General features: G+C 45.5%; 1 protein-coding gene across 12 annotated transcripts in view; it reads right to left on the bottom strand.

The window, feature by feature from the left end:
* FRYL (FRY like transcription coactivator) overlaps window positions 1-14,751 on the bottom strand; it is a 1,894,812-nt gene that overhangs the window by 796,346 nt on the left and 1,083,715 nt on the right. The window lies entirely within an intron of this gene.

Here is a 14,751-nt window from a genome sequence, read left to right as displayed (position 1 = left end):
GTCTTTGTAGATCATCCTATTGGTGCACTGCCTTTACATCGCAGGCAATACATCAGAAGTCATTACATAGCAGGTAAGTTTTGCTACCTTTCCACTGGGATGCAGTAATTCAGAAGGTAAACAAAAATTAAATGTGCATAACCTTTTTCAAAATTAACAAGTTACTTTCTTAGGTAACAGTCTTTCTGGTAGAGACTTACTTGCAGTAGATTCCTCATACTTTTGAATACTCCCCAGGCTACAGACTTGATCAGCAGTACCTCCGCGTGCCAGTAGGTGGTGCTTTGCGGCTCTGCACGGATGCTGTTCCACTATGGAAATGACATGCAGAGCTTATATAGATACCACTCACTCAAGCTGACGTTAGTTGCCTTCAAGAGTGGTATTGGCGGAAAGGCATACAGGAGTCCTGAATTCCATTTGAAGCGGAAAACATCTCCAAGTGAGTGTCACCTTAGAAACTCCAATGTGCAGAAGTGGTGATACTGCGAGTTCTTGACAGTGGCAAAGTGATTGAGCCAAAGGTCTTCCTATTTGTGGATGAGACTTTGTGCCACTTCTGGATGCCACTACCACTCATGACCTGCTAAACGCCAAAGGCCAAGTTCATCCACCATGGCATTCCAGGAGCCTGCCAAGTGGTTCACCACCAGGAAGATCCCTTAGCAGTTCAATCACTTCCAGGGGCACAGAGCCCCCTGGTACAGGGTATGTGAACTCCACCTTCCCCCCCCCCCACACCGTGCCCTATTTGTGAAAGCACCACATGGCAGTGATGTCCATGAGCACCTGTACTAGCCTTCCCATGATGGATGGAAGGACGGTTTTCAATGCCAAGCAGATGGTCCTCAGCACCAGAAGGGTGATATGGAGCCAGGACTTAGCCACACACCAGAGGCTCTTATCTCCCAGACTGTCGCCCAAAACAGAAGTGATACATCTGTAACCAGTGTGAACTCTGGGTTGGAAATGGAGAGGAGTTTTCCACTGACTACATTGTGGTTCAGAAACCATCAAAGTAAGTCTTTCATAGTCTCTTCTGAATCTGATTCTGAATGTGGTTAGAGAGGTCCTCTTGATGTTGGGTACACAGACTTCAGATCCCACTGGAACGTGGTGAGCTTGATCAGCAAGAGGGTATCAGTCCCACCTGCCTCGGAGTCTATCTCACTGAAATCCAGAAGCTCTTTCCCAGAGGAAAGACACAAAACCAAACTATGTCCAGAATAGCTCCAATAAAGGGGAACAATGGAGGACTCCGGTGTGACATGGGCACGTTGATAGTGAACCCCAAAGTTGATAGGGAGTCTGACATCTGTATATGGCTGACTGCATGGGGAGAGCCTGTCTTCAGCAGCCAACTGTTGCAGCAGAGGAAACTCTCACACCAGACTGCTGAAGCTGTACTGCCACCACCATAATCACTTTCATGAACACCCAAGAGGGGCTGGTGAGTCCAAAGAGGAGCCCCGCAAACTGAAAATGCTGTTGTCCCATTGCGAACTGTAGGTAGTGGTCATGGGCTTAAAGACGGGTATATGGAAACAGGCAGCCTGTAGGTCCAACACCATCATCCCGTCTCCAGTGTCAAGGGCAGACAAGACAGACCAGTGTGAGCATCTTGAATTTATCTTTCCACAGGAAAGCGTTGAGGGCACAGATCTAGAATAGGCCTCAGGACTTCGTCTAGTTTGGGCAACAGAAAGTAGCAGGAATAACAACCACGTCCTACTTCTGGCACTGGCACCCTTCTCAACATCTCTCTGTCCAAAAGAAAAGGCAGTTCCTGCCACAAAATGGAGAGATGGTCCTCTATCAGTTGCTGGATGGACAGTAGGAGGTGCGGAAGAGGAAGGGCAAGGCATATCATCCCCTGCAAACATTCTACAGGGCCCATCTGTCTGATATTGAAGCTTGCCAACCCATGAAGAATCGCTGGATTCTGCCTCCCACAGAGGATCTTCGTTTTTCTAAGGGCTCTTTAGCAGGTGGAGCTGCACAGGGAGTGGGGACACTGGACTGGGTGGCCCCTTGATCTTGGTTGCAGTGGGCACCACAGCCTCGATCACGAAACTGCTGGATTCCTGGATGGGGCTTGACAAGTCAGAGATATGAGAATGCTTGACCAAATCCATGAAAGGAGCAGTAAGTTGTTGCATATTGCGTGGCAGCGCCGATAAGTCTAGTAAGCATGCAATAGCTTTGCTCTGTTTAAATCGCTTCTGCATGACAGAGTTGTGACTCGACCTGGGGCACCACAGGCACACCCTTGCACACTGAAAAAATGTGGACATATTAGAGGTAAATATCTCAGTATCTCAGACACGAGAGTGCACTCTGGCTCCACATCTGGTGGCACGGAATTAAGGGAACTGACATCAGCATGCGGGAGTTGCGCCTATACATGCAGCACGCATCATTTCCAGCATGGAATGGAGCCAGATATCGGCACACAAATGTACAGCTGAAACGTTTCCAGATCCAGTATGATGCCTGAAGAATTTCAGAAGGTGAGCCATCTACGTCTAAAAGTATCTATCAGAAATATTTATATATATATATATATATATGGAAAATGTCACTTACCCAGTGTACGTCTGTTCGTGGCATGTTGCGCTGCAGATTCACATGCTGTGCACTGTTCCGGCCATCTTGTTGCGCTGCAGATTCACATGCTGTGCACTGTTCCGGCCATCTAGTGTTGGGCTCGGAGTGTTACAAGTTGTTTTTCTTCGAAGAAGTCTTTTCGAGTCACAGGACCGAGTGACTCCTCCCTTTCAGCTCCATTGCGCATGGGCATCGACTCCATCTTAGATTGTTTTCCCCGCACAGGGTGAGGTAGGAGTGGTAGCATGAGGATACTAAAGATGTCCATGCAATAAAATAGATATGTATGTACATAGTTTGTGTTAAAGGAATGTTTATTTACATATATACAATTTTAATGAAACTTAAACGGCTACAGGCTCCCGGGGAGGTGGGAGGGCGCATGTGAATCTGCAGCGCAACTTGCCACGAACAGATGTACACTCGGTAAGTGACATTTTCCGTTCGATGGCATGTGTAGCTGCAGATACACATGCTGTGCATGGACTACAAAGCAGTAATCCTCCCCAAAGCGGTGGTCAGCCTGTAGGAGTTGAAGTCGTTTGAAATAATGTTCTTAGTACAGCCTGTCCTACTGTGGCTTGTGTTGCTAACACATCTACACAGTAATGTTTGGTAAACGTATGAGGTGTAGACCAAGTGGCTGCCTTACAAATCTCTCTCATTGATATGTTATCTAGAAAAGCCATTGTTGCTCCTTTCTTTCTAGTGGAGTGAGCCTTTGGTGTAACGGGTAACTCTTTTAGCTTTAAGGTAACAGGTTTGTATGTATTTGACTTTCCATCTGGCAATGCCCTGTTTGGATATAGGGTTACCAGCATGGGGCTTTTGGAAAGCAACAAACAATTGTTTAGTTTTTCGAAATGATTTTGTCCTGTCTATGTGATACATTAGAGCTCTCTTTAGGTCTAATGTATGCAGTGCTCTTTCTGCTACTGAGTCTGGTTCTGGAAAGAAGACTGGGGGTTCTACAGTTTGGTTTAGATGAAACGGTGAAATGACTTTTGGCAGAAATTTGCGATTTGTGTGGAGGACCACTTTATGTTTGTGTACTTGTATAAATGGTTCCTCGATAATGAACGCCTGTATTTCGCTAACTCTCCGTAGTGAAGTGATGGCTATTAGAAATGCTACCTTCCAAGTCAAGAATTGGATTTGGCAAGAACGAATGGGTTCAAAAGGTGGGCCCATGAGTCGTGTAAGCACAATATTAAAGTTCCACAAGGGTACTGGTGGGGTTCTTGGAGTTATAATCCTTTTTAGTCCTTCCATAAAGGCTTTAATAACTGGGATTCTAAAAAGTGACTATGTATGTTTAATCTACAGGTAAGCAGAGATTGCAGTGAGATGAATTTTGATAGAAGAAAAAGCGAGATTTGCTTTTTGTAGGTGTAGTAAGTAACTCACAATGTTTTGTATGAAAGCATCTAACGGCCAAGTCAAGAATTGGATTTGGCAAGAACGAATGGGTTCAAAAGGTGGGCCCATGAGTCGTGTAAGCACAATATTAAAATTCCACGAGGGTACTGGTGGGGTTCTTGGAGTTATAATCCTTTTTAGTCCTTCCATAAAGGCTTTAATAACTGGGATTCTAAAAAGTGACTATGTATGTTTAATCTACAGGTAAGCAGAGATTGCAGTGAGATGAATTTTGATAGAAGAAAAAGAGAGATTTGCTTTTTGTAGGTGTAGTAAGTAACTCACAATGTTTTGTATGGAAGCATCTAACAGTGTGATTTGGTTTGATTGGCAGTAGAAAACAAACCTTTTCCATTTATTTGCATAACAATGCCTTGTTGTCGGTTTTCTTGCTTGTTTAATGACTTCCATACACTCATTTGAAAGGTTTAGATAGCCAAATTCTAGGACTTTAGGAGCCAGATTGCTAGGTTGAGCGATGCTGGATTGGGGTGTCTAATCTGTTGTGTTAACAGGTCTGGTCTGTTTGGGAGTTTGATGTGGGGTACTACTGAGAAGTCCAACAGTGTGGTGAACCACGGTTGGCGAGCCCACGTTGGTGCTATGAGTATTAGTTTGAGTTTGTTTTGACTCAGTTTGTGGACTAGGAAAGGAATGAGTGGGAGAGGGGGAAAAGCGTAAGCAAATATCCCTGACCAATTGATCCATAGAGCATTGCCCTTGGACTGAGGGTGTGGGTACCTGGATGCATAGTTTTGGCATTTTGCGTTTGTTTTTGTTGCAAACAGATCTAGGTCTGGTGTCCCCCAGCGGTAGAAGTAATCCTGTAGAATCTGGGGATGTATTTTCCACTCGTGAGTTTGCTGGTGATCTCGACTGAGATTGTCGGCAAACTGATTGTGAATGCCTGGTATATATTGCGCTATCAGACGAATGTTGTGAATTGCCCAATGCCAAATCTTTTGTGCTAGGAGGCATAGTTGAGCGAGTGTGTCCCCCCGTTTGTTTAGATAGTACACTATTGTCATATTGTCTGTTTTGACAATAATGTGTTTGTGGACTAGAAGGGCTTGAAAAGCTTTTAGTGCTAGGGAGACCGCTAGTAGTTCTAAGTGATTTAGGTGTAGTTGTTTTTGTTGATTGTCCCATTGACCTTGTATATTGTGATTGTTGAGGTGTGCTCCCCACCCAATCATGGAAGCGTCTGTTGTAATAATGGCATGAGGCACTGGGTCTTGAAATGGCCGCCCTTTGTTTAAGTTTACAGGGTTCCACCACTGAAGCGAAGAGTGTGTTTGGCGGTCTATCAACACTAGATCCTGAAGTTGACCCTGTGCCTGCGTCCATTGTTTTGCTGTTGTAAGGGCTGCATGTGTAGCCGTGCATTTGGGACAATAGCGATGCATGAGGACATCATGCCTAGTAGTTTCATGACAAACCTGACTGTGTACTGGTGATTTGGTTGTATGCTTGACACCATAGTTTGAAACGATTGAACTCTTTGTGGGCTTGGAGTGGCAATTGCTCTTTGTGTGTTGAATGTGGCTCCCAAGTATTGTTGTATTTGGGATGGTTGCAAGTGAGATTTTTGGTAATTTATAGATACCCTACACAAACTAGGGTTTTCTATTACATATTGTGTGTGACTTTGACACCGGTGTTGAGTGTTGGCTTTTATTAGCCAATCGTCGTGATATGGGAATACGTGCATGTGATGTCTCCTTATATGAGCTGCTACTACAGCTAGACATTTTGTAAATACTCTGGGCGCTGTTGTGATCCCGAAGGGCAATACTTTGAATTGGTAATGTTTGCCCTGTATGACAAATCTGAGGTATTTCCTGTGAGATGGATGGATGGGTATGTGGAAATACGCATCTTTTAAATCCAGTGTTGCCATGTATTCTCCCTGTTTTAGCAAGGGAACTACATCTTGTAGTGTGACCATGTGGAAATGTTCTGATTTGATGAAGAGGTTTAATGTCCTGAGATCTAAAATTGGTCTTAGTGTTTTGTCTTTTTTGGGAATAAGGAAATATAGGGAGTAAACCCCTGATACTTTTTGATGGTGAGGTACTAGTTCTATGGCTTGTTTTGTTAATAGTGCTTGTACCTCTATTTGTAGCAGGTCCAGATGTTGTGCTGACAGTTTGTGCGTTCTTGGGGGAACATCTGGAGGGAAATGTGTGAACTCTATGCAGTAACCATGTTGGATAATTGATAGAACCCATTTGTCCGTGGTTATGTCTGACCAATGTTTGTGGTATTTTGTTAATCTTCCCCCTACCGGTGATGTGTGTTAGGGAAGTGTGACATTGAAGTCACTGTTTGTTACCGGGGGTCTGCTTGGTAGGCTGAAATTTTCCCCTTGCTCTTGGGAATTGTCCCCTGAATGAACCACGAAACCCCCCTCTCTGGTATTGTGACTGGTAGGTGGGTTTTGTTTGAGAGGTGGATGCCTCTGAGGGTTGCTGTCTAAACCCTCCCCTAAATTGTGGCTTCCTAAATGTCTCCCTATACTGGGAAGAGTAGAGCGCGCCCATGGCTTTGGCCGTGTCTGTGTCCTTCTTCATTTTTTCAATGGAGCTGTCCACCTCTGGCCCAAATAGTTGCTGCTGGTTAAACGGCATGTTTAACACCGCCTGCTGTATTTCAGGTTTGAAACCTGAACTTCGTAGCCAGGCATGCCTCCTGATGGTGACTGCCGTGTTTACAGTTCTTGCTGCGGTATCGGCAGAGTCCAGTGCCGATCGGATCTAGTTGTTGGAGATGGCTTGTCCTTCCTCAACCACCTGTTGAGCTCGTTTCTGATATTCTTTCGGTAGATGCTGAATGATATCGTTCATTTCATCCCAATGGGCTCGTCGTAACGGATGAGGAGGGCCTGTGAATTGGCGATACGCCATTGGTTGGCAGCTTGCGACGCCACTCTCTTCCCCGCTGCGTCAAATTTGCGGCTTTCTTTATCAGGAGGTGGTGCATCTCCTGATGATTACGAGTTTGCCCGCTTTCTTGAGGCTCCCACTACTAGAGTCCGGAGGGAGCTGCTGTGTAATGAACACAGGGTCCGACGGGGGTGGTTTATATTTTTTCTCCACCCGCGGTGAGATGGCCCTTCCCTTGACCGGCTCTTGAATAACTTGTTGTGCATGCTAAAGCACGCCTGGTAGAATAGGCAGGCTTTGATTTGACGCATGCGTGGACGCCAGGGTATTGAAAAGAAAATCATCCTCCAATGGTTCCGAGTGCATAGTGACATTATGGAATGGTTAGTACTTGTGTATAGGAGGTGCTATCCTCTGGAGGAGATGGCTTTGTGGGGTAGCACTCAGGACTGTTGTCTGAAACCGATGGGTCGTAGAGGTCCCAGGGATCTACATCGTCCTGTTTTTGCACAGTATGTGTGGGTGACTGTGCAGTTGGCGTGCCAAATGGCGACCTTGTCCTTTGTGGCGAATGTCGTGGCGATATTTCTGGTGAGAAATGTGGAGTTGGTGACTTTTCTCTAGCCACCTTTGCTCTTGGCTGATCAGTTTCAGTCTCTACGTGTGTGTGAAAAGCCAATTTCCTTTTAAATTTGAGAGGAGGGATAGTTTGAATTTTTCCAGTATCCTTCTGGATCTGTAATCTTGGTTGACTTTGATCAAACTCCTCCACATCCAGCTGCTGCTCAAACATGTGCCTCTTTAAGTTGTTTGGAGAGCCCATGTTCTTCTGTGTAAGAAGTCTTTTTCGCCTCCGAAGCCGGCTTCCTCAGCAACGAAATACCCATGGTCACGGTTGGCCTCGGCTCCGAAAGGCTCTTTCGAGGCTTAGTGGTTTCGACCAGTCTATGTCGACTTTTTTCGACGGCGGTTTCTCGACTCGAGTCGGAAGACTTCGGCACGATTTTGGCCTTTTTCAGTGCCGAAGATGTTACTTGGTCACCGCTTTTCTTGTGGGTCGAGCCATGGCCTTCTGCTTTTTTGGCTGACTTTGGGGTTGGGTCGGGGCAGGCGCACTCACTTTTTGGCCCACTGTCGGCAGTCTTTCTCCTTTGGAGTCGTCAGATTCCGATCCCTGGATAGAGATAGCCATCTCTTCCTCTTCGACGTCGAGGTGTTGCGTCGATTTTGATGCCATCTGTAAGTGCCTCGCCCGCCGATCTCTCAAGGTCTTTTTCGACCGAAAGGCCTCGCAGGTACCCTCCCTGTGCTCCGGTGACAGACACAGATTACAGGCCAGATGCTGGTCTTAATAAGGATAATTGGCATGGCACGTCAGACAGAAACGGAAGGGGGTCCGGTCCAGGAGGCTTCGACGATGGGTGTGGTCGGGCCAACGAGGCCTCATCTGGGCGCGGAAGCCCCAAAGGGCCGCCTAAGTGGTTGTCTCGTCGGTGCCGATGTATTTATAGGAAATCGGTCCCGAACGCAACAATACCGACGGATTTTCGATGATTTTAATACTTTCCCGATTCGAATCAAGGAGCGAAGAGGAACACGTCCAAACCCGATGGCGGAAAGAAAACAATCTAAGATGTAGTCGATGCCCATGCGCAATGGAGCCGAAAGGGAGGAGTCACTCGGTCCCGTGACTCGGAAAGACTTCTTCGAAGAAAAACAACTTGTAACATTCCGAGCCCAACACTAGATGGCAGGAACAGTGCACAGCATGTGTATCTGCAGCTGCACATACCATCGGACATATATGTATATATGGAAAATGTCACTCATCCAGTGCACATCTGTTCATGGCATGTTATGCTGCAGATTCACATGTTATGCATATCAATTCCGACATCTAGTGTTGGGCTGGGAGTGTTACAAGTTGTTTTTCTTCGAAGAAGTCTTTTAGAATCACGGATCGAGTGACTCCACCTCTTGGTTCCATTGCGCATGATCATCGACTCCATTGTTAGATTGTTTTCCCGCAGAGGGTAAAGAAAGTATATAAGAGCAAAAAGAGATGTGAGCAAATGCAAAATGTATATACATATGTACAAATGTGTTAACTTAAACGACTCACTGTGCCACTGGATTCAAGCTAGCCTGGCTGATGAAGGGTGAAACCCAGAAACCGGTCCCAGGATGCTTGTTTCCGTTCCAGGGAGGACCTGGCTTGGCAGTTCGGGCTGGACTGTTCCCATGAGGAACAGGGTCAAGACTGATTTGCATATGGTTGGGTCCAAACTGGGGTGGCATGGTGAGCAAAAGAACGATGGATTAAACCCAGAGCTGTGACTGGGGGTGAGTGTTTGCATTGTTCAGCACTCCGTCCATCATCCTTTTGTGTTGCTAAAGTTGCCCTAAGTGGGAAGGGTATGCCCAGACGTGGGTCCCTTGCTCACTGTGCCACTGGATTCAAGCTAGCCTGGCTGATGAAGGGTGAATCCCTGAAACCGGTCCCAGGATGCTTGTTTCCGTTCCAGGGAGGACCTGGCTGGGCAGTTCGGGCTGGACTGTTCCCATGAGGAACAGGGTCAAGACTGATTTGCATATGGCTGGGTCCAAACTGGGGTGGCATGGTGAGCAAAAGAATGATGGATTAAAGCCAGATCTGTGACTGGGGCGTGAGTGTTTGCATTGTTCAGCACTCCGTCCATCATCCTTTTGTGTTGCTAAAGTTGCCCTAAGTGGGAAGGGTATGCCCAGACGTGGGTCCCTTGCTCACTGTACCACTGGATTCAAGCTAGCCTGGCTGATGAAGGGTGAAACCCTGAAACCGGTCCCAGGATGCTTGTTTCCGTTCCAGGGAGGACCTGGCTTGGCAGTTCGGACTGGACTGTTCCCATGAGGAACAGGGTCAAGACTGATTTGCATATGGTTGGGTCCAAACTGGGGTGGCATGGTGAGCAAAAGAACGATGGATTAAACCCAGAGCTGTGACTGGGGGTGAGTGAGTGCATTGTTCAGCACTCCGTCCATCATCCTTTTGTGTTGCTAAAGTTGCCCTAAGTGGGAAGGGTATGCCCAGACGTGGGTCCCTTGCTCACTGTGCCACTGGATTCAAGCTAGCCTGGCTGATGAAGGGTGAAACCCTGAAACCGGTCCCAGGATGCTTGTTTCCGTTCCAGGGAGGACCTGGCTGGGCAGTTCGGGCTGGACTGTTCCCATGAGGAATAGGGTCAAGACTGATTAGCATATGGCTGGGTCCAAACTGGGGTGGCATGGTGAGCAAAAGAACGATGGATTAAAGCCAGATCTGTGACTGGGGGGTGAGTGTTTGCATTGTTCAGCACTCCGTCCATCATCCTTTTGTGTTGCTAAAGTTGCCCTAAGTGGGAAGGGTATGCCCAGACGTGGGTCCCTTGCTCACTGTATCACTGGATTCAAGCTAGCCTGGCTGATGAAGGGTGAAACCCTGAAACCGGTCCCAGGATGCTTGTTTCCGTTCCAGGGAGGACCTGGCTTGGCAGTTCGGGCTGGACAGTTCCCATGAGGAACAGGGTCAAGACTGATTTGCATATGGCTGGGTCCAAACCGGGGTGGCATGGTGAGCAAAAGAACAATGGATTAAACCCAGATCTGTGACTGGGGTTGAGTGTTTGCATTGTTCAGCACTCCGTCCATCATCCTTTTGTGTTGCTTAACTTAAAAGACTACAGGCTTCCCGGGGAGGAGGGAGGGTGCATGTGAATCTGCAGCACAACATGCCACGAACAGATGTACACTGGGTAAGTGACATTTTCCATTCAATGGCACGTTTAGCTGCAGATACACATGCTATGCATAGACTACAAAGCAGTTTGTCCTCCCAAAACAGCGGTGGATAGCCTGTAGGAGTTGAAGTTGTTTGAAATAATGTTCTCAGGACAGCTTGTCCTACAGTGGCTTGCTGTGAGAAAACATCAACACAGAAGTGTTTTGTAAATGTATGAAGTCTTGACCATGTAGCTGCTTTACATATATCAGCCATTGGTATATTTCCTAAAAAGGCCATTGTTGCACCTCTCTTTCTTGTAGAATATGCTTTAGGAGTGAGTAAACGTTGTCTTTTTGCTTTGATATAACATGTTTGTATACACCTAACAATCCATCTTGCTAAACCTTGTTTTGATATAGGACTGCCTGTATGTGGCTGTTGGAAAGCTAACAAAAGTTGTTTTGTTTTCCTAAATTGTTTAGTTCTGTCTATGTAGTACATTAGAACTCTTTTGAGATCTAATGTATATAGAGTTTTCTGCCACAGAATCTGGCTGTGGGAAGAAGACTAGCAGTTCCACTGTTAGATTGATGTGGAATGGTGAGACTACTTTTGGTAGGAATTTTGGACTTGTTCTTAGTACAATTTTGTTGTTTGTGTTCTTGGAAAAAAGGTTCTTCAAGAGTAAAAGCTTGTATTTCACTTACTCTTCTTAAAGAAGTAATTGCCACAAGGAAGGCAACTTTCCATGTTAGAAATTAAATTTGGCAAGAGTTCATGGGTTTAAAAGGTGGTCCCATAAGTCTGGTAAGAACTATATTTAAATTCCAAGATGGAACTGGTGGTGTTCTTGGTGGAATGATGCGTTTTAAGCCTTCCATGAAAGCTTTAATAACAGGAACTCTAAATAATGAGCTATGTTGAATGGTTTGTAATTATTCAGATATTGCAGTAAGGTGTATTTGTATTAAGGAAAAAGCTACATTTTATTTTTGCAAATGAAGTAAATAACATACAATGTCTTGTATTGATGCTGTGAGAGGATCTATGGTTTTACATTGACAATAATAGACCAATCTTTTCCATTTGTTTGCATAGCACTGTCTAGTAGTGGGTTTTCGAGCTTGTTTAATAACTTCCATACATTCTGATGGGAGTTTTAAATATCCAAATTCTATGACTTCAGGAGCCAAATCGCTAGATTGAGAGCACTGGGGTCTGGATGTCTGATTTGACCTTTGTTTTAACAAATCTGGTCTGCATGGGAGTTTGGAGTGAGGCACAGACAGATCTAGTAGTGTTGTGTACCATGGCTGACGTGCCCATGTTGGTGGTATGAGTATCATGTTGAGTGAAGTTTGACGCAACTTGTTGACAGGAAATGTAAGGAGTGGGAGAGGGGGAAAAGCGTAAGCAAATATCCCTGACCAACTGATCCATAGAGCATTGCCCTTGGATAGGGGATGTGGGTGTCTGGATGCGCAGTTTTGGCATTTTGTATTTTCGCTTGTTGCGAATAGATCTATGTTTGGTGTTCCCCACTTTTGAAGTACTTGAGGATGAATCTCCCATTCGTGTGTTTGTTGGTGATTTCTGCTGAGGACATCTGCCAACTGATTGTCTATCCCTGGAATGTACTGTGCTAATAGATGAATTTGATTGTGAATTGCCCATTTCCAAATTGTTTGGGCTAGAAGGGACAGTTCAGATGAATGTGTCCCTCCCTGCTTGTTGAGATAATACATGGTTGTCATGCTGTCTCTCTTTATAAGACCATTCTTCTGTTTGAGAAGAGGTTGAAATGCTTTGAGGGCAAGGAACACAGCTAATAACTCTAAATGGTTTATGTGTAGCTGGTTCTGTTTGACATCCCATTGCCCTTGAATATTGTGATTGTTTAGGTGAGCTCCCCAACCAATCATTGATGCATCTGTTTTATTTATGGTCTGAGGCACAGGGTCTTGAAATGAGCGCACCTTGATTAAGTTGTTGCGATTCCACCACTGAAGGGACATGTGTCTGGCGGTCTACCAGCACTAGATCTTGAAGTTGACAGTGTGCCTGTGACCATTGTTGTGTAAGGCACTGTTGTAAGGGCCTCATGTTTAATCTTGCATGTGGGACTATTGCAATGCAAGATGCCATCATTATTAAGATTTTCATGACAAATCTTACAGTGTATTGTTGATTTGGTTGTATAAGTGGAATTAGATTTTGAAAAGCTTGTATCCTTTGTGTATTTGGATGCACTAGAGCTAGTCATGTATTTAGGATAGCACGTAAATACGGTTGAACTTGTGCTGGTTGAAGGTGTGACTTTTGGTAGTTTATAGAAAAACCTAGGGTGTGCAGAGTTTCTATCACGTAACGTGTATGATTGCTTGATTTTATTAGCCAATCGTCTAGATATGGAAAGACATGGACGTGTTGTCTTCTTAGGTAAGCTGCTACTACTTCTAAGCACTTTGTGAACACCCTTGGAGCTGTTGTTATGCTGAAAGTTAACACTTTGAATTGGTAGTGTTTTCCTTGTATAACAAAGCTGAGGTATTTTCTGTGAGCTGGATGGATGGGTATGTGGAAATACGCATACTTGAGGTCTAGGGCTGTCATGAAGTCTTGTTTTTGTAGCAGTGGAATAACATCTTGCAGAGTTACCATGTGAAAGTGTTCTGATAGGATGTACACATTTAGGGGCCTGAGGGTGCCATCTTTTTTGTGAATTAGAAAGTATAGTAAGTAAACTACTGTTCCGAGCTGAGACTGTGGAACTAATTCTATTGCTTGTTTGAGTAGTAGAGTTTGAACCTCTTGTTGTAACAGAACTGTATGTTCTGGGGTTAATTTATGATATCTTGGTGGAATAGTTGGCGGAGTGTTTATCAATTCTAAGCAATAGCCATTGTGGATAATTGATAACACCCAGTTGTCTGTGGTGATATTTTGTCAATGTGCATGGAACTGCTGTAATCTTCCCCCCACAGGAGATGTGTGGAGTGGAAGGGAGTGAGGAAAGTCACTGTTTTGGTTGTGTAGCTGGTTGTTTAGAGCAGTGGTTCCCAATCTTTCAACTTCTTAGGACCCCCACTTTATCATTACTGGGACCCGGGGACCCCCACTGAATCATTCGATTCCGGGGACCCCCCCACTAAGTCATTACTGAAAGCTAGGAACCTAATATGTCTATATTATTTACATTTCTAAGCAGTCGCGGACCCCCTCAGGAAGCTTTGCGGACCCCCAGGGGTCCCCGGACCACAGGTTGGGAACCACTGGTTTAGAGGTTTGGAATTTACCTCTATTTCTAGAGTATTGTCCTCTATATGTGCCTCCAAACCCACCTCGCTGGTACTGGGTTTGATAAGTTGGTTTTGCTTGTCGAGTTGATGCCTCAGAGGATTGTGGTCTAAAACCTTCTCGAAACTGAGGCTTATGAAATGACCACCTATATGGTGTAGTATAGAAAGCACTCCTTGCCGTGGCTGTATCAGAGTCTTTTCGCAATTTTTCTATTGTAGTGTCCACTTCTGGCCCAAAAAAAATGTTCTTGTCAAAAGGCAAGTTTAACACAGCCTGTTGGATTTCTGGTTTAAAAACAGAGGAGCGCAGCCATGCATGTCTTCGAATGGTAATTGCTGTGTTCACGCTCCTTGCAGCTGTATCAGCCGCATCAAGGGCAGACCTTATCTGGTTGTTACTGATACCTTGCCCTTCCTCTACTACCTGCTGTGCCCTCTTCTGGTGCTCTTTTGGGAGATGCTGTATGATATCCTGCATCTCTCATCCCAATGGGCTCTATCATAACGGGCTAGCAGTGCCTGGGAATTAGCTATCCTCCATTGATTTGCTGCTTGGGACGCAACTCTTTCCTGCAGCGTGAAATTTCCTGCTCTCCTTATCAGAAGGGGGCGCATCTCCTGAGTACTGGCTATTTGCCCTCTTTCGTGCAGCACTAACCACTGCTGGATCGGGAGGCACCTAATGGGTGATGTAATCAGGATCAGAGGGTGCAGGCTTATACTTCTTCTCTATTCTAGGTGTGATTATTCTTGCTTTCACAGGCTCATAAAAAATTTGGTCTGCGTGCTTTACCATGCCTGG

Source organism: Pleurodeles waltl, chromosome 1_2 (assembly GCF_031143425.1).
Source record: "Pleurodeles waltl isolate 20211129_DDA chromosome 1_2, aPleWal1.hap1.20221129, whole genome shotgun sequence".
In the NCBI taxonomy this organism is placed as follows: domain Eukaryota; kingdom Metazoa; phylum Chordata; class Amphibia; order Caudata; family Salamandridae; genus Pleurodeles; species Pleurodeles waltl.
This window is presented reverse-complemented; position numbering and strand designations above follow the sequence as displayed.